At 39.6% G+C, this 21,016-nt stretch overlaps 1 long non-coding RNA gene across 1 annotated transcript in view; it reads left to right on the forward strand.

The window, feature by feature from the left end:
* LOC125184728 (uncharacterized) overlaps positions 1–21,016 on the forward strand; it is a 57,331-nt gene that overhangs the window by 26,960 nt on the left and 9,355 nt on the right. The window contains exons 2-3 of the long non-coding RNA XR_007169098.2: positions 11,138–11,160; positions 12,133–12,253. This is a non-coding gene — a long non-coding RNA (uncharacterized lncRNA). The remainder of the gene's footprint in view (positions 1–11,137; positions 11,161–12,132; positions 12,254–21,016) is intronic.

A 21,016-nucleotide genomic window follows, 5' to 3' on the forward strand; every position in this document is an offset into this window, starting at 1 on the left:
TCAGTGTGCCTCCATATACATTTTATTGGCATGGGAATGTTGCTGTAGATGTTGCCTGTCCCGTTTTTCCCATAGACTCCCGCTCTTCTGTTGTGATTTATCGCTCTCTGATGTGCGCCAATAAAACTGTAGGACTGTGCCATAAAACAGTGAAGGAAATGAGAGAACTTGAAGTTTTTGGAGGCTAATTTTTAATGATGAGTTTACAGCACAGGCTCTCAGACCGTTGCGTCAGCACAATCCAGGGAACAGTGAACTGTGGAGCGGGGGATGCAGGAGTGTGCAGGAGCGGGTCCTGTACACCAGCCTCAAAGGCAACGAAAAGGCATGAGGAACCACATCCCATCTCCTGATTCAGGAGCATTGGCGGTGTTGTCCTGTACCTTTAAGGTATGAAATACACAAGTACTAAAAAAGCCTCTGTTTCTGTAGGGGTTAATTTAACTAGTCATATTTAATTGCTTAGGTAAAATAGCTAATAATTTAAACTTCTGGTTGCACATCAAAGGCACCCCTTCGTAGGAGACACACAAAATACACTCAGTTGGCACTTGGCATTGCTAATTTTTCAGGAGCAACAGGGAATTTTAGATGCAGAAGTGCCATTGATTTTCAATGGAGTTTAGATCACCAAATCGTGTAGATTCTTGAAAATTTTTACCCATAATAATTTTCTTTGGGTAAGTTAAAAAGCCCGCAAGCCACGAGCAGTTGTATAAAGAAAATGCTTACTGCATTGAATGCTTAGTCATAAGGATTTAGCATTAGGACTCTTCCTGTGTCTGCATGTGTGTGGCTTTACCGCACATAAATTATCCAGTTTTCCTTTTTCCTCTTACTTGTGGAAAAATATATGGAAATTTCAAAGGCGAGAGAATCATCTGAAAGGTGAACCCGTTCCTTTTATTCACATTTTTGATTTGGGCAGGAAGATAGCCCCAGAACCAGCCCCAGTAAAAGAACTGCTTTATGCAAAACCAAAGAAAAGCAAAGTAAAGCTATCAAGTTATAAAAGCAGTGGAGCTGCAACTCCTTAGCATTCAAGCAACTATCTCTAGAAGGGAAGCAGATTATGTGGTATCATATTGCAAAAGGGCTGTTCGACCCTGTTGCGCTTACTCGGAGCTACATATTTACTTTTGTCACTGTATAGCAGCGATTGCATTATATCCTTCCTGCCAGGACACGAGGAGAAACAGAAGGTTAAGTGTAAACGGGGGAGGGGAAAAGAAGGAGGGAGAAGCAGCAGTAAAAAGGCTGAGAAGGGAGAAAAGAACAGCTGAAGAGAAAAGAAGAAGTTCATCACTGAGGCACGAAAAACTCCCAGAGTAACACAGAGAAGTAAGGGATCAGGCACAGCACATATGGGATTACTAACGCAACTGTATTTCATCTCTGATACGGCTGAAAGCAAGATAGTTTGGTCGTAAGAAAATAGATGCATTTTATTAAGCGCACATAAAAGTGGGAGGCACAGAGTCTGGCACCAGTGTAGCCTAAAGGAATTTCCATGATTTGTGCCATGAATGCTGAATGGGAGACTTGTAAAAAGCACCTTTCTCTTAAGGATAGCCTGCTGGAATTTGTAAATATAGCCAAAAAAACAACAACAACAAACCAAGCCTGAATTGAAATACTAGAAAGTGGTGCAAATAGCAGAGTCTTGTTCTCCAGATAGAAAAACCTGCAACCAAACACTTTTACTTTAGAGGGACCCGAGCAGTCCAGAGGCCATGGAGGTCACTTGGAGCGATGGCTTTGAAAGTGATTAAAGTTGGGGGAGACAACATGACACGACAAAGAGGAGGGGGGGAGTGTCTCAGGATGGTGGTCAGTAACAAAAATGGCAGGAGCAGGAAGGAAAGAGGTCTGGTTTCGTAACTCTGGGTTTCCAAACTCAAGGGTTCATTTGGGGGGGCTGATGAGGGACACAACCCCACTTGCAAGCCTCCTTGCCTCTCCCGTCCTGTGAGCTGATGCCAAGGGTCTGGACAATGTAAAAACTATTTTCCCTTTGCTGGAGAAAGGGCTAGAAGGAATATTCAACCCATTAACAGAATGCCTTGGCTTGAGTAGAAATGGCATTTTTCTCAAAAATGTGGCAGCTAACTCATTTAACCACTATATTATATATTCTAGTTCAGGCTGAGCAAGTAATATTTTAATATGTGTTAGGCTGTGTACATGAGCCATAGGACTGAGCCAACTAAACCATATTAAAGTACAATTTGTCCTGTCAATAACAGGAGCCTAAAACCTGTTAGCTAACACACTTAAGGAAAGAGAAAGAAAACAAAACTCCTTTTATTCCCGTCTATCAGCATCGCTAGCACTGAAAGAGGTTTGTGGATCTCAAGATGGTCTCAACATGGGAAACAGTGGAAGGCAGCCAAATGGGTACATTAAGTTACAACTGTCTATAAAAATATTGGTTTATAGCAGCACAGAAGCTTTTGAGTCTGGCTTTTCCAAATTAGCTGCATGAGGAGGTTAGGGATCTCTGCTAAGTAGAAGGGACACTTCAAAAGAAAATCCTGACTCTTGCTCGCAAAGTGCAAGTCCATAATAATTTTGAGGGTACTGAGGTGATGAGGAGAGAAACGTTGTGGTGTTGCTTTGGCACTGAGAAAGTAAGAGTAACTTCACTGAACACAGGCAGATTCAGTCTCGTGCAATGGAGAAGAATAGCATCCTGGAGCTGTAGCGTTACTGTACATTGGATAATCAGATTTTCCACTGTCTCTACAATATAAATATGAACCGGAGAAAGAAGCTCTGCCTGACTCTGTTCTGCTCTGACTTACTGTAGGGGTGGCGTATTTGATGAGCATTGCAGGGATGTGCATAGCCCTTTCTGAACCACAGCAGTCCCTGGCATGGGAAGATGGGGTTACTGGCTCTGATCCTCTGAACTGGTGTCCTCCCACACCGAATTACCCCTTTTCATCGCACTATTCACCAGTGTAGGTCTGGCCCGTGTATTTATAAACTACAATGAGCATGCACAACATTTTATGCAACAAAAGGATCTTACAGCATAACCCAGACTGAACAAAGAAAAGGATCACAATTAACAATGGAAGGAAAGAGGAAGAATGAAGGGAAGAATGAGAAACCATGATGAAATTATTCTATACACATCAACCTTTACTTCCTTTTATTATAAGGCCTTTATTTAAACAATGATCAAATAGTGAATACTTGCAGTTTTATGAATGCTAAGTTTGCCTGTGGAGCATCAGCAGACTGAGGAATTGTCATAAGAATAGTTATGGAAAGCAACAGCAGAATTTTCACTGAGAAATCCTCCCTATTCCCTTGCTTGTAATTGTCACCTGTAATAAATTCACCTCACTTGCCCCTCCTAAGCAGTAAACAAGCAGGGATTAAGTTCTTTGGCCTCATTTTTTCTTGTTCTGCATCTCAGGTGTTTGTTTTCAAGGGGATAAAGCCCTACTACATGTGTATTGGCATAAAATAATAGCAAAAAAGACTGAGTTCCGGTAAATAGGTGCTTTAATGGAGTGTCCAAAAGAAAATTCCCGCTCCCTTCTTTATTTTTGTATCCATGGCTAAAGCACAGCTAGGGAGTGGAGAACCTCCAGCATGGCCAGATGAGAGAAAAGGTGCAAGGGATGCTGCTGGCAGGGGATCCCAAGTGGAAGATGAACTAAAAAGTCAAGGAGGCAAAGAAAAGATGGATAAAGTACAGGGTCAGAATCCATAGCTGAGGGAAAGCACAAAAGGAAGAGGTCATGGAAAAATCATGCTAGGGAAAGAGTGTTAGAAATTGTTTATAAGGTGTAGACAAAGACCCTGTCTGGAGGTTCCCAGCCCCAAATCCTTTGCTTTCATGGCTGGCTGCCGTGACCAGACTGACAAAAAGTGGCCCTTTAAGAATGAATGGTGTTATCAAGACCTTACACGTAATCCTAGCGTTGCTAATGGGGGAGGGCACGCAGGTCCTTCAGCGCTGCTTCCTCCTCCTCCCTCCCTGATTGATCACAATTAACATACTCTGCGGTGCACACCAAAAGCTCATACAATACTAAAAACTGACATTTTTTTTCTGGGAATGTATATAAAGCGGGGAGGTGTTAAGAAACTCTTGCAAAAGGGAACTTCAATAAAGCATATAACACGGAAAAGATGGGTGATGGAGAGGAGAGTGGCAAGCAAGCTGTGCCTCACCACTGAGGGGTTATCAGTAGTCCAGGTGTAGGAAGGGGCAAGGACTTTGTGCCCCTCAGTCAGGATTTGGGCATGGGACCTCCTCTGGATTCCTATGTGCTATTCCTATTGTCTCTCGTCACTGAAATAGGTGCTGGAAAGCACAAAGCATTTTGATTTTTTCCTCCTCACTTGTGATTTAGGACTGAAGCCTAGTTCTCCTGGTCCATGACATACTTGCTACATATTTGTTTCGTAAGCAGAGGTTTGGCTGCTAGGAATTGTGTTGGTTATGTGAAACACTTGGGCAATAAACTGAGTGAGTGAGGCTGTCTGTGTAGTCATCCCTGGCACATGCTTTTGCCTCATCCTATTGTTCACTTGGTGCAACTTCACCTCCTGCATAGTCAATAACTGTGCACATGGGTCTTCACATCCAAATGGATAATATTAGACCCATTAATTTATCATTTCTGTAGTGATTTTGATAAACATGTAGAGTTCCGTCAACCCATTCTTTGAAAAACAGGGTTCCTGCCTTCAGGATTTATCCTGAAGACATAAAAACAAGGGTTACTGTTATCGGCATGCTGATGACGGCACACAATAATTGTCATGGCAGAAACGTCCCAGGCAGCTGTCATATCAGCATCACCTCAGCAGTTAGCACTGTCCACTTTGGAAAGCCTCAACTTCCCTGGCCCCTTGTGCATTTATCTCCTGGTCAGCCCTTCTGCCATCGGGTCCTGATCTCAGAGGGAGACGCAAAGAAATGTCAGACTCAGACTGGTCGCTGTCACTTACGACACATCCCGCATGCAGGATACTCCCAGCAATAATACTGAGAGGCTGTTTTCATGCCTGAGCTGGCTCTGGATCAAAAGGGAGGCTCAGTGTTGCTTTGGTGGGTAGCATTTGAGCCCTGGGCAAACAGAGTGACTCTGCAATCCAGCCCACCCTCCATCCTCAGTGCAGGTCGCTACGTACATTATGTCCTGGCAGACGTAGGCAGGTATCTGTGCATTGGCTTCGTTTTGTTCTCTTGATCTAATTACCACCAAGCACCTCATTCACGGCAGGGAAAAATAAATATATAATCTTATACTAATGGAATCTCTTTCGGACAGTGTAAATTGTCTTGCTTAGCCAGGATTTCTTGAAATTTTGAAATGAATGCTTCTGTATAATCCATTTTAAAAAGTAGCCCTCATAATATTATGTTAGCAAAGTGATAATATTTTATAAAGATGTCAAAATAAAGAAAATTATAATATTTCTCCTGTTCAAGAATATTTACAAATACTGTGGCCAGTCTCCATATGTGTGAGGAGACAATTACATCTGAGCATCTGTAAAAGAAAAAAGCCAGACTCTGCTGCCTTCCATTACTGCAACTTTGTCAAGATACATGATTCTAAATGTTTTATAAAACTCTCTTTTTTAGCTTGGTTTTGACTGTAAGCAAAACCTCTCAGTTGATTTGTCATCTGGTATAGTAAAAAGCCATAATCAAATAGCATGTCAGGTGATGCTGACTTGGGTGTCTGTAGATGGGCTGAACAAGCCGTGTTTAGACCTTAGGTTCATGTCCGAGTTCAATCTGGAAGGCAAGTCGGGGATATCGCTTGAATTTGGTGTTTAAAATCTTGACAGCTTTATAGGAATTTAGTATCTAGTGTCTATATCTAATATTGCAGAGGATATGGATCCTTACAATCAGGGTCTGTCATGACATAATTTGTGCTCACGACGCCTCTGTTACTATCAGCCCATAACACATCAAAATGGCCAAGGTAATTATCAAGAGTCACAAACTTAGTTGTCACCAGGGGTATCCTTAATGCGGCTGAGAGGAGTTGGAGCAGTCAGAGCTTAAGTTATCTTTTCGTACCCTTTACGTTCTCACACTGTCAAAGGCTTTTTTCGTCCCTGCATAATTAAAGTAGCCTCAGAGCACATACATTCTCTCCCTTTGGGTCAGGAGTAAAGAGAAAGTAGCTTGAAACTCTTTAGGAGCAAAATTTCTTCTGCTGTCTGGTTGAACAGCTCCAATATGCCAGGAGATGTGGCTTGGAATACTCTACGGCATAACACCACACCTCCTGTAACAGGAGACCTAGCCAATGTCTTCTACACACAGTCTTGTCAAGCTACTAGAAACACATTATGTTGACATATTTTGTAACCGTTTTGTGATTATTGTAAATAGTCATCAGCCTACACCACCTTGGCCTGAGTCAGTCAAAATGCTACAGATTCCCAACTGTGCCTGGGAGGGCCTATTCGCTGAGCTCATCTCTGGCAGGTGGGTGGGAGGATGAGGCTGGTTGCCTTCCTGTAGGTGCAAAGAGCAGCTTGTGTTTGGGACCCTCATTCTCTTTCACATGCCAAACATAAATGTCGTGCCACCATCTTGGCATTGGCCCATCTTTCATATAGGTCAAGAGTTGTCAATGCATAAAAGATGTCATCAAAAAACTTGCTTGGTTTAGGTGTTTTTTTTTTTTGTTGTTGTTTTTGTTTTTTTGTTTTTTTTGAGACTGGGCACTGGCAGAAAAGTCCAAACCATTAACATAGTCTGTAATAGGGCTCCCAGAGCTCCTGATTTATGAACGTAGCACCTGAGAAGAATTATGGGCAATAAGGAAGTTTATTATGACATTTCACTATCAGAATCATTGTTTAGCCATAAAGCTACGTTATTTGAGCTGAAAGAATCGGGCATAACAAAAGCACTTTTTTCACTTCTTTTTTTCACAAAGCTTGGCTGGAGAATAGGTGGTTAGACTGGCAATTAGCACCATGAACAGAGTAAGTGGGAATGATTTTTCTTGCATAATGCAGATGTATATGAGTTTTCTAGATGTCTTTTTTTTTGGAAGGGGCGTTATCAGTTCCATGCAACATCCTGCCTTAAAGAGAAAGCGTCTTCCTCCAGGCCTCATTTAGGAAGATACGTAGTTTGGACCTATCTTAAAATAAGAAAATGACAGAACCCCTTTGCTTCTAGCAAATTCAATGGACAAAGTTCATTCTGAAGTCTCTTCAGGAGAAAAAAAATAGGCTTGCAGTATTTCACTGCCCTTGGTTTGACAAAATATATGCCTCCAGTCACCACAGGGCTCATTAGAGTGAGGGTAAAAATCCAACCCAGAACTTAGTTGACCAAGCTGGCTTCTTATTTGGGAGTTTCTTTTCTAGTAAATTGTTGGGGGCTTTTTGGTAATTCAACAGTACAATCACAATCAGCAGAAGTGCAAAGCTAAGATCATAATTTTAGCATACATATCTAAAAAAGTGTAATTTTGTATATTTTTATCTTCCATTTTACTATTCAGACACATGGCACCAAGTAAAATCCCGGGCTTGAGGTGATTGCAGAGCTGACCTATGACTCCAACCTGGGGTTGTAATCGTGTTTTATATCCTGCCCGATCCAATTCATCAGATGTTACTGTCAGAGATAAAGGACGGCTTACTGGTTAAGGCACAGAACTGGATCATCTGGATTTAGTTCTCTGCTTTGCCATTGTTCAAAGAAGCTCCTCTGTCCAAAAATCTGGGAGGGATGTTACTCCTCTTTTGGTAACCCTAACCTCCACTGATTTCTAAAAGACAAGCTACACATCGTGGAGGATTTCAGTCTTGAGCTTTTAGAAGCAATTTATGTCCTGTGAGAGTAAGGATTATAACTTCTCCCTCTCTCACAATGAGGAATAAGAATTAACTAGTCTGCCTCCAAATGGCAGTGATGGGCTTAGGGTGATTGCTCTCTAGTTAAAAAATGAGGTAGTTGAATTGAGTTCAGGTTGTTGATGAAAATCATGGAAGTGCCATGCAATGTGTGCCCAGTGGCCTTTAGGTGCTGTCATTGGTTGCCGACCAGTTTCTTGTAATGCTGGAACCATCTGAAGTGGCACCTTGGGGCTATGGAAGCAGAGACACCAAAGTTTGGGTGCAGAAAATAAAATTCCCATCCAAACAAACAAAATCCCAATCTCTCCCTATAGCAAGGTGAGGAGACGGGGCAGAGCTGACACCACGCTGCTGACTTTGCTAACACCTGTTTTGTGCAGAGACAGGATTTTGGTTTCAGGAACTGCCCTTCAGCATCTTTTGCTGACAGATCTCCTCAAGCATCCCCTGATGAAGATGTGTATTTTACAGCCTTCCTCATGTAAGAGCTGGTTCCTGGGCACTGACACATCCCTTCTCTTCCCTCTCCTCTAATTTCTTCCCAGTCTTTCAGAACCTATTCCTCAGATATTCCTGATTCATTGAGGCACTATTTACTTAATGGTTAGAATAGAGTATGAATTAACATCTCCGCATCTGACATTGAAACTATCTAGATTTTTTCTTGTGCACTGTGCTTTTTTGTTTCACCCCATCCTTTCATGAGCCTTTTCCCCTTTTGAACTCAGGCTTTTGGGTTTCATGGGGAGGTCTGCTGGTGGCAGAGGAGGTGCTGACAGTGCTGCAGGGGCTGCAGCCAGGAACAGGGTTGGCACCATACCAGCACCCACTGGGAGCCAGCCCCTGCCTTAATACTAAACTGGCAAGCCTAGAACATCCAGAGGGCATAGAAATGCTTTTAAGCTGTATGAAACACACTGCAAGAATGAAGAGCTCAATCTGATCATTTTAGTAGTTTATTTTAAATAATACTGGGCTTGTAGCTGTTGAAATTCCTTACGTGATTCTTCTTCCAAGGTTAACAAATTCTCCAATTCTGATGTCCTTTATTTTTATTTATTTTTATTTATTTATTTTATTTTATTTTATTTTATTTTAATTTTATTTTTATTTTTATTTTTCCCAGGGCTTTTTGTAATAGAGAAATTATACTCACACCAACTTGGAGTCCTAAGTCCAGTTAGTAGCAAGTACCAAAATCTCACCCTAAAGACCAGCATGCTGACTATGCCTGAGAAATAAATTGCAATTGCTGTCCTGTTTAACAAAGATGATTTTTCATTTCCCAAGTTGCTCAGTCTTTTGAAGTGATACATCATAAAAGTAGAGCAAAGGTAAAGCTTTTCAGTGTCTTCTTACTGATAAATCTACCTGCCAAGATGCAGACTGGCTGGAAAAGCTGCAAAAATTAGATTCCTCCCTCGCACCCCCCCCCCCCCTTTTTTTTTAAGTGTCTTTTATAACTTTTCATTTTTATGGCTGAAGAAAAAATAGTTTCATGCCTCATTATCTCTCTCTCCCATCTCTCCCTCTTATCCAAACTTTTGAATCATACTCTAAAGTAATCCAAGAATTCAGTAGTGATTTGAAATCTTATGATAGCCACGAATAATTAAGAATATCCATTCTGCCACTATTCAGGAATTTCATCTATTTTTTTCAATAAGGACAGAGTAGGCAGAAACTGAATAATACATAAAATAAACAAGGAGTCAAGGCTGATTAGGGAAGCAGGCATCAAGTTTCATTTCCCAAGGACATTACATTTGTAAAATTAGTATCTCACAAATATTTTGAAATGTCTTCAAACTGGGAAACCAATAAAAGAAATTCTCTCTTTTTTTTGTTGTTGTTGTAGAGTTAATACTTCTGGGTATGAATTATTCAAGATTTCTTTAATGCTTGAAAAGATAAAGAATATCTTTTAGCTTTGCAGATATGGGACAGCAGAACATCTACTGCTAGAGAAATAAAAACTTACCTGACCTGTTTTCTTACTGTTTTCAAATCTGTGCAGTACTGACACATACATTGTATAAAAGTCATTCAGATATGTATTTTGCTAATTCACTTGCTAGGAGTTATTGTATCATTATGCACAATATAATAGAAAATACTTAGTAGACTTTACATGACATTTTAAAACATCTGGGAAATTTAATAGTGAACTTAAATGGAATTTAATATAAAATGATGTGCTTTTTTTTTTTTTTTCTAGACATTAAAACACTGCGGAAAGGATTTAATTCTTCATTGCTTTCTTTAGCTTCTTACAGCAATTTTCTGTGGAAGATGTGTTTTCTGAGAGCTCATTTTAAAAATTTATCTTATCTTTTAATATTGATTCTAAAGATAAGGTTAAGTTAAACAATAGTTGCTCAATTTCTAATTATAATTACTTCAGGCAGTGTAATGGTACAAATTTGGTACTAGTGTGTTCTGTATTAAGTATAAAGACTTGGATCTCAGAGAATGTGTGCAGCTGGCAGCAGAGGATTAAGGATGCAATGTACTCTAAAGGATAATGCAAGAAACAGAATCAGAAAATGAACTGAATAATGACTGTGGTTTTACTTTATAAAGATTCATGCAAACAATGTCTGTTGGCTTAACTTTGAATACCTGTTTGGGGTGTCTTGGAAGCTTTGGATGTTTCCCTAAAAATCAAAACAAAATAAAGTTTGTATCGGTTGCAGTTGGGTTATGGTCGCAGTTTCACTGTGAAAGGCTACTTAGACATTATGCATTATTTCAGTGTATATATGCTCAGAGTGAACCTTTTTATATATCTAGTCTGAATTTCAAGGCATTGGTGAAAGGAAGAAGCCAAGGTAGTCTGAAAACATGATGACATCTCTGACCAAGGGATAGGCTTACTGTTGGCAACAAATATACTGTAATAATATATACAATTTATAAATCTCTCTGAACATGTGCAGCAGAGAGATAGATAAATACAACGTTTTCTACTTCTTAGAGGCATGGACTTCACTCTTCAGATGAAAGTCACTGCAGACATATGGCAGCATGAGTCAATAAATGAGGAGCAGCAGACAGAGGTCTGGGCTTCTACTCTCAGCTCCACCTCTGATTCTCTTTCTGGCCCCAAATGAGTCATTTTACATCCTGAGATATTTTCCATAGCTATTATACAAGCATTGCTGATATTCAGATATGTGTTTGAGGTACCTCAAGGTCTCAGGACAAAAGCACTAATTTCTATTGAAACTGCAATGTATTAAATACCACTTTTTTTTTTTTTCTTGAACAGTAAAGAAAGCCTAGAATCCACAGGTAAGTATAATAAATATAAATTTTAAATATAAAAATTTAAAATAAAAATATAAATATTAATATATAGAAATATAAAAATTAAATATATATATTTTTTATAGTAGAATCAAACATATGCTACAAATATAAGTGTGTATTGAAAATGTATGGCTTCTGCAGCATGCCAACTCTGACTCACAAAGAACCAAGAGCTACAGAGGCTTGATGCATTTTGACACAAAGTTTCTCAGAGATACAAGTGGTGCTGCACATTCTACACGTGTAACAAATTGATTATAATTACAATAATGAAAGCTAGTCTTCCAATCTGCATGGGCTCTTATGCTAGGTTTATGTGAAGTTCTCCACATTGGCTTTAGGATTTTGCTGAAAATATCACTTACACAGTTCACATTTAATTTCAGGTAAAACAAGAAGGATGTCAAGATTTCTGTACGAAGAGTCTTAAAAACTTTTTTTAAATAATAAATAAGTTTTACATTCAGGACAGAGTTGTAATTCAAAAGGGTTTTCTAGTAAAAATTACTTCTCTCCAGCAGCTGTGTTTTCTGGTGAGCTCTCTGAATTCTCCAGACACGATGGAGAGATCATATGAACTCTATGATAGCACAGGGCTAGCAAGCAACTCAGGAACAGGGACAACGCAAACACTAAGTAGATATGGTGGATATGGGGATAGTTTAGACTAAAACTGAGGTAGAGACAAAGATGAAAAAACATAGAAGAGGCAGGAGAAGAGAACTGAGCAAAAAGAGTGACAGGAAATACGGTAAGTGTGGAGACAGGGGAAGAAGAAATGAGAAACACATTTCATTCTTGAATCGTGTAATCCTATGCGGGATGGTGTTACCCGTAATTAAGCTATTATCTTAGAGTCACAGTTGGAATTCAGGTAGTTCCTTATGGTTGGCGCTGCCTGAAAGAAACCACAAGCGCCTCATCATCTTAATGATGCTTTGTCATTAACTTCAGCAGGGGACACGTACGTGAGACACTTGAGGTGAGACTGACGGTGACTGAAGTCCCACTCAGAACAGTGATGGGCAACCCACAGGGAAAGGTTCACAGGCCTTTTTTCTGTGGATCACTAAAGGTCTGTATTGTGACTTAAGAGTGGAATAATAACTATGGATTTCACAGTACATTTTTGGATAGTTTTACACATGCCTGTTGGTTCGTGTTATTTGTACAGTTAGGCTCAGATCCTTTTTTTAGGATACTGTTCTTGTGGGTAAGATCAACAGCAACTTATAAGCATATAAAAATTCAATTTTTTCATGCAGACTGACCACAGAATTCTCTCCAGAGTGAAACAAAAATGTTGTGTTTTGCTACAGTGTAAAACAGATGATAGTTTCCTAATCCAGCAAATTATAAAGTTTATAGAGCTATCATGAAGATGGAGAAGTATACATGAATATGTAAACTGGCTATCAGGCATAGAATAAACCATATTTTGTCTTCTAGTAAACACTTGAGCCTCAAACCGTCCGATTATCACTAACAGGCAAAAATGTGAAGTTCTTGACAAGGTAGTAAAAGCATCTGGCAGAGAACAGAGATTTTTAATTTTTAATTTAAAGACTAACTATCCTTCTCACTAAAAATATCCTGAAACAATCGGGTGATCTTCAACACTCCAGATGGGTTAAATTTGTCACTGAAAGCTTTTACCAGCCTGCACTGTTCTGTCATGACTCCCTGCTCAATATGAATAGCATGGATGAAAAATGTGTGGTTTATTGGTTCACATATAAAATGTGTAAATAAGGGAGCAGGGAGGAATGTGTGTGTGTGTATGTTTTTATCAAACTTCCTTTGTTCCACACAGGAAGTTTTTATTCTTGGATAGGGCATGCAGCTCTAGTGGAGTAAAATAATGTCTAGCATTCATTTCCCAGGAACCTCATGATTTCCTTATTTGCTGTGTTACCTATGAAGGGGCCAGTTCTGCTTGTTTATTAATTTAAGGAACACATTAAGAGTAAGTTAATATTCAGTACTTCCAGAAATCTTGGATGAGGGAGAATGTCATTACTCCTCAAGCTTTAATTGTATACAGGTCAAGATCAGGCTTCATGTAAATAACAGTGGCATAAGCAGGTCTCTGGTGATTTTATTATCTCTTAGCCTCCTGTTAATTTCCATCCCGAAGTCAAACCTGTACATCCATGAACACCCAAGAAACGCCTTTTTTATTCTATCCACTGCTTGCTTTCATTGCTTTGGACAGGTCTGAAGTCAGTGCTTATCTCTATATTACTTTTACTGACAAACCATTGGAATGAAGGACTTTAATTTAAAAGTAAGAAATATGAACTAAGTATATTTTTAACTTACCATATACATTTAGAACGTGCCATACTTTAAGAAAGGCTTTTTCAGACTACAGAGTGTATTTTTAAACCTAGGTTAGACACTGAAATCTATCTTTTGGCCCTGAACAAAATTGCTGAGCATCTGTGTCTTCTATTACTTCTGTTCAGTAAGGTGAGCTGTACTGAGGCTTAGGCTAATGTCACTTGGATGTCTGACCAGTGGCTTAAGAACCGAGCTCGTAGCATCGGGGTGCAGCTGTGTTAGCAAGACCTCCACAGTAATTTATTCAGAGCACTGTGGCTCTTACAGCTTTAGGGGAAAAGCGGTGCACTGCACCCAGTGGCAGCCCGTAGCATCAAGCAAACCTTGCGTGTCAGTAGTAGAGACTGAACTTTGCTGTGTCTAGGAGGAAGGTAATAAGCCTAGTACAAATGCATATTTTGGCTGGGTAAAAGGGATGATTTCTGCCTTAAGGAGAGTGCTTCTTCATGGTTATACAGAGAGGTTATAAAGCCTTGATCCAAAGGTATCAAATTCAGGTGTCTTTTCCTTGTGGATCAGGTTCGTAGAAGGAACTAAATTGTTCATCTGCCTAAATATTTCACTTTAAAACATGTGCTTAAGGGTGCTCGCTCCCTGCCTGATCACCTCTTTCTCACTCTACACACCTGATTTAACGACACAGTGCTAAAGCCTCTTGGGTACAATAGGAGTTAGGCACCAAGACACCTTCAGAAGCCTATCCTTCAGTCTCCTGAGATGCTCTGTGCTCCTGGGGTGAATTCCTGGGCACCGTGCAAGTACTGTAGGTGCCCTTCCCTGCTGCCCATGGTGCCATGCCTGGGAAGGTGTGAGGGAGGTTCACGGTGGCCATCTCCCATGGGCTTCCCATCCTAGAAAGGTATCACCATTGCAGGGATGGGCAGGCTTTTTCTCCACATTAACTTTTGAAAGTCTAGTCCCCTCTTAACAAAGGACTACTGCACTTGGTTATTGAAGCATGGGGAGAAGAGTGTGGTTAAAGAAGAGGAATCATTATTGCTAACTAGGATTTCAGATTTGAACTCTTCTAGGTTAATTTTAAAATCCAAATAACACAACAGAGAGTGAAAACAGGCTTGTTCCTATAGCTGCTTGAAGAATGTGCAAGAACAACAGAAAAAAAAAAAAAAAAAAAGAAAAACAAGCTTTCCATTTCCTAGCTCTGCCTTTCTGTGACCTCGACTAAGACCTGTTTGTAGTCCCCAGGTCAAATCCTTAGCATTAAGAGATAGACTTTCATGGCGTACATCATGACTGACACCAGAGGGAGGAGATGGAGGGAGACAGGAAAACCTATAGTCACTGCCTGAGGCCCCTGCCACTGCGGAAGAAATCTCCACATAAATTATGGCCATAAAGTTTGGAAAATTTTGCTTTTGTTGTCCCAAAGGGTTTGGTATTTTGTTAAACAAATAGGAATTAAGTGCATACGTTTTTTAATATCCTAGGAATTCGGTGTTCATGCTGCAACAACATGGCAGTGGGAATATCGTCAATTTTAGCAGGCTGGAACTCCACCTGCACGGAGGACAATAGGAAGTCCAGACCCTCTAACATCTGCTCTAGGACAGGGTGATGATGTTATGAATCATGATGGGTACTAACTTCCTGCCTGCTAAATCCACACCAAAATCCACTTCATCCATGGTATGAAAAGGTGTCTACATAATGGATTGTGTAATTTCTGCTATTTCTGGCTCTAGCGTGGGCTAGTATGCCTTTGGAAATTACCTTTGTTACACAGTATACCAGTCATAATGTTGACTCTAGTGTATCCTGAGCAACAATGAATACAGACAATATTGTTTCCTCACTTTGAAGTTTGCAGTCAACTCTGTAGCTCTTAAGGACAAGGAGTTCTACATTGTGTAAAGTGCCTTCTTTAAAGAGATTACAGATTGGAGCTGCAGAATGTAGCTACTACTGCTGAAGAAATAATTGCAATTAGTAATGGGAATTCTACTCAAGGAAGGACTGAAAATTATTACTTTACTATCTACAGCATATTAATATTAAATAGCTATGCAGTTTTAAATAAATATAAATACCTGGATAATATAATACAATGCATATACACATTTCTTCCTCTTTACTTTTCAGTGATTTTCTTTAATGGAAATTACCAAGTGTGAGAGACTTATATAAAATTTTCTACTTTTTAAAAAAATAAAGTAAAAACAAGCTATATGAGGATAGTGAAATTTCTACCTATTGCTCTGTCCGTTGTCTTCACATTCACTGGTATAGCATAAGGAGGCCTTAGGAATGCATTTCATTAGTGCCATTTTTTTTTCTAGTAGTTAACTTGGTAAAACTAGTTGAAAAGTATGAAATTCTGCCTTGTAAGTTATCATTAATGATGTCTTTTAGTTTTGTTTGGCAGCTGAAATTTTAATGAAATGTTCTGCTGAAATTCTGAGGTTCAGTCAAGTTTTAACAAGCTGTAGCTAGAAGGAAATTGCATTATATTTATGTATTTGTCATTAGAATTCTTGATAAATGTTGCAAAGATTCTCCCTATGAGCTGTTTTTCACTCTCCAGCTGATATTAAATACTTGCCACCAGAGCTGCATTTTTTGATGGCGATTTGTCACATGGTATTACTTCTGTTCCTAGAGTGGATGAACGCAACCTTCATCAAGTTTCTTGTCTGAAGCCTTGCAAGAAATACATTTCAAAATGAAAGTCTCCAGTGTATATGTGCATAAAATCTTCCATAAGGACGTACTAGTACTCCTTTCTTGCATGAATGTTTATGACACGGGGTCATGAAGAACTTTCAGCATGGGAGAAATGGATACACATTTTAACACCGAACAAAATTTAATAGAAAAAGTTTGTGTTGTTCACCCAACTGTGTATTGTTTTAGTTGGCTTTTATCCAGGAAAAGCCACTCAGGAGTTCTAGAAAAGCCCACAGACAAGGTTCCTGTGACCCACAGTAGCTTTCCCAAGCCAGCCAGCTTGGGAAGATAGGAACACTGGCACTGGGGGACTGGGGGAACAACACACCTTTTGCATATGAAGGTGCAGTTGTAGATTTGAAGGGGCAAAAGCTGAATTTTCCTATCTTTTCTCTTGTATGCGTTGCGAAGTCTTAAGATAACAGGATCCCGACTTGCTTGCAAGCCTGGTTATGGTTGTTCTTTAAGGGTTAAATGAACCCTGGAGCATTTCTGGCATGCAGTGCTGTTTGTCAACAGGTATTCCTTCAAGAATTCAGTGTGGTGGCATCATGGAGGCTCCACATGAGCCAGCCTCTCTGGCCAATTGCCGTTACAGTAAATGCTAACAGAGCAGTGGTTTTGTGCACCTAATTGTCCAAAATGAGTACAAAAAGGCATTTCAGTGACTCCATGTCTGGGTATGATCCTGACCCATCTTCTCTGCTGATCCTGGGGAGCATCCCACTTATTCAAGCTTTTTTAGTGTAATTAATCTCAGCCCACTGTGCTTAACCCATAGCTAGGACTCACAGGTGTGGGTTAAGCTGGTAGTAAAACCTAGGAAAAGGGACTGCAAAGAACAGAAATACCTTCAGCAGTTCTTTCCCAGTCACATAAATGTCCATGCAAAGTTTAAGCATCCTGGGAGCCCAGAGGAAACACACTCTGTGCTTTCTGTGACCCCAGCCACCCTGTCACAGTATAGTCCCAAGGTTAAATCAACGCCTACCAGGACGGCTGTTCCCAGGATGGACCCCCGAGAGACCAGACCAGCGTCACACCTGCAGCATCCTTTTGCATGAGCATCTGCAGATACTCTCTGACCCTTTCCTGTAAGTTTTATCAATGTGTGAACCCAATTAAACATTCATCTACATGTTTTGTGTATGTGGCAGCAATTGGTTAAGAAGAGGGTTGGGTCTGCTTTTTTTTTTTTTTTTTTTTTAGTCTGATTGTAGGGGGAGAGTGGAATCTGCAAGATAAGGATGCTATTTTAAAGCTCTTCTCCAGTAATGATGATAATGAATGACGTAAGCCATTCCTTAAGATTGATGATTAATCCTAATGAATATGTTGCATATATATGTTTCGCAGCTGTCATTAGGCTTCCATTTTCACCACTCTTCCCCTCTCCCCACTGCCACCCATGCCTGCAATCTGCAAACTCTTATTCCCTGTAGGTATTTTGATAGAGAAACAGACAGGTAACGATCCCGGTGTCAGACTGTAAGCCATGCAACTGTCAGTTCATATTGTGTCTGACAGTCATTGACAGCTTGCTTCTTCAATTTTACTAAGATTAATATTCTTCACATGTTTTATTTATATTTACTGATCTTGCCGCAGTGAATTTTTAAAGATACATTTTCATGTTAAAAATCCCCGCTGAAAATAAAATCTACATGTTCTTTAAAATTTAGATTTACATTTCATCGATATTGCTTGCTGAATTTTTATGCGTTGCTAATAGCCTCATCAGATGCACAATGCTTTATTCACACACTGGTCAATATGGCTTACTCTCATAAACCCCCAGGATCACTATCAGGGGAACCCTCTCCTCCTCGGAAATGCATCTGCACATGGCTAGCTTGGCACAAGGCAGTAGCTTCACAGAAGAAGACTACTCAGATGCATAAAATTATTCAACTGTGCAAGCATTTGAAAAATTCAATTTCTGTCAAAGTAACATTGTCACTAGAATAATGCTATTGAGCTAAAAAATATTCGCATGAGTAAATGATTGCAAGGTTAGCCTTTGAACTCTCTGGTGAAACTCTTGTACTGTTCTGTCCATGTCGGCCGATCTCTCTAGATGCTTGAGTTGAAATAGCACCACAGCGGGATTTTGGAATTGCAAATACTTGAGCCAAAAGAATTTAAAGGCAAAAGATAGAAATAGTCAGAAATTGGGGAAAAAATATCTAATTTTATTACTATTTTATATAAATAGCATCATATATATAATGTGTAAATAGAAATTAGTCTATTTCTTTGTATAATCATATATATCATTTATATGTATATAAATATATATTATTAAATTCTTTGATAAAGATAGAAGCTGAATCTTAGTTTCTCTACTATGTCTCTTTAAAAAGTGCTAGCCCAATCCTCCAGTCCTTAGTTGAGGATTTTTATTGGGTGTCCTATCTGAATGAAGGCTGACTTATTTGACCCAATTTAGGGAAATCCAGATCCTGACGTTGGACACCTTTGTATGTTTATGAATTGGAAATTTTCCACTTCAAGACTCCTCTTAACCTCTCTGATCTTTCAAATTGAATGTCTCTTAACTTCAGAGATAAATTAGCCTATTCCAACCTCATCGAGCCTTGACATGACAGTGGTGTTTTATCTTTTTTCTTCCTTTCTCTCCAAATCTGCATCGTGTTGTGTTTTTTTTCTTTTTTTTTTTTTCCTATTGCCATGGCGATGCAGCTAAGTACACAGAGAGGTGCAACAAGCCAACTGCGTGCTAAAAGTTTGAACAAAGGCAGAAATTGCGAACTAAACAGCTGGTATTGTTGATATGGATCCTGCAGGGATAGCGGGGTTTTCCCCTTTTTATCTTTTCCCCTTACGAAGCGGTTACAGGTGAAAATGCAAACAGTAAAATGCAAGCTGACACATCAGGGTTTGTAAATCAGGTACAGCAGGGGAAATTAGCATCGAATAATATTGCAGTAACATGAAAATGTGAGACGGTATAGAGCTCCGGTAGCTTCTAATGAAAATACGGGTGATGCAGCACTTCTGAAAATAGCCCTGCCCCAGACATTGGCAAGGAGGCTTGCTGTTCATGGGGAAATGGTGGCACAAACAATCAAGGGCACGGAACAAGCCCTCAGAATCCGTGAGCAGCTCCCTCCATTTAGCCTGGTAACACTCTCCATATTATCAGGTGTGAAATGAATAATAATTTGCCCCTCAGTGACACTTCAAGGCAGCTTCTCGAAGGAGCAATTTTTTCCTAATAATAATAATAAAGCAGTTAAACCAGATTCCTGTGATTGTTCTTAAAAGAAAGGGAAATGACCCACATCACCCATTGGCATGTCAGATGAATGGGCAGTAGCTTTTATACTTTTCTGGCTTGAGTATCATTCATATTTAATTCATTAATTATTTTTTTAAGGGAGAAAAGGTTTGTCTTATTTTCAGCGAAAGGAATGCTGATTGTTCTCCTAGGGATGTTATGAGAATGTCAGGGAAAGCCATAAATATTTTATAAAGACTGATAATAGAGTTTTCTGTGCTAAGGAAAAGTCAATGGTTTTTGAAAAGGGATACATAATGATTTTCTGGCTAACTGCAAAAATGAGATGACAGTAATTTTAATATTAGTTAATAAATATTGACATTAGTGTTTCAATGAGTGTAATCAGGCTTTGGTTGGATATTGGAAAGTCCTGATTTGTTCAACAGTATTATTAGAAAAGCTTGCCTCTTTCTACTGCAGCTATTATACAATCTCTGCAGAAAGCCTCAATAACTCCTCAGAATAAATCCAGTAAGACTACGCAGGAATTACCATGTGATCTCTGCGTCATATTGTGATCTCATCTATTTTGCCATCTGACTTAAAAACAACATTGCACAATAGGTTACATGTTTATAGTATTCACTTGTAAAATCAACCTTTATTGCAAGATGGTGTGGTTAAAATGACTGCAGCCAGCGTATAGGTAATCCCATGTATTCAGCATACTTTATGTTGTTGTATCTCACAGTTATTCAGAAACTTATTGTTTTGGAAAAAAAAAAAAAAAGCTAGAAAATATCCAGGGGTCACCCAGAGTCTGAAATGTCAACTATTACTCATGTTGGTAGCCTATTGCAGAGTCTGTCAGAAAGTCATTATTTCATGATGCATTTTGAATTTTCAAATGCTTTTAGTCCCAAAGTTACCACCCTCCCACCAAAGCCAAAATTCAAAACGGGTTTCAGAACTGCTACATTTCTGGTGAAGGACACCCTTGGGATACCTGGTATTCGATGAACTAAAAATGACATCATTCTTGTTGGCTTTAGGATTGATAATTACTGTCTGCTGAGGACACTTAAGCACTGAATGGTGGGAGAGGAACCAGAGTGAACTGAAACCTGTCCCTTTGGTTAGAAGTTCATTAACAGATGTGTCTGTAACAGATTGGATTTAAGAACTGATTTTATTATTTTTTTTTTCAATATTGACCTTTTTCATCAGGAAATTCCCAACCAGAGACACTGTTTCCTCAAAAAACAGTCCCAGTCTAAGCAGTGTATTTTTTAGGGAGCAGTGCATCGTTGTCCCTGGATGCCCACTCTTGCTTCTGCTCTTCAAAAGCTTCTGCTATGCTGGCACAGCTGCCCCCTGAGCTGCACTGGGCAGCAGATCTGGCTGGACAATCTTCAGTTGGATCAATTCCTGGTCAATTTTTGTTCAAAATAAATAGTGAGAGTGGGAGAAGCTGAAGCTGGACGGTGCAAGAAACACTGTCCCAATGCTTGCTGCCATCCTCACCTTGGACTTGGTGGTATGTTTCCAGACTCTGCCCTCTTGCTG

Source organism: Anser cygnoides, chromosome 2, assembly GCF_040182565.1.
Source record: "Anser cygnoides isolate HZ-2024a breed goose chromosome 2, Taihu_goose_T2T_genome, whole genome shotgun sequence".
Lineage (NCBI taxonomy): Eukaryota > Metazoa > Chordata > Aves > Anseriformes > Anatidae > Anser > Anser cygnoides.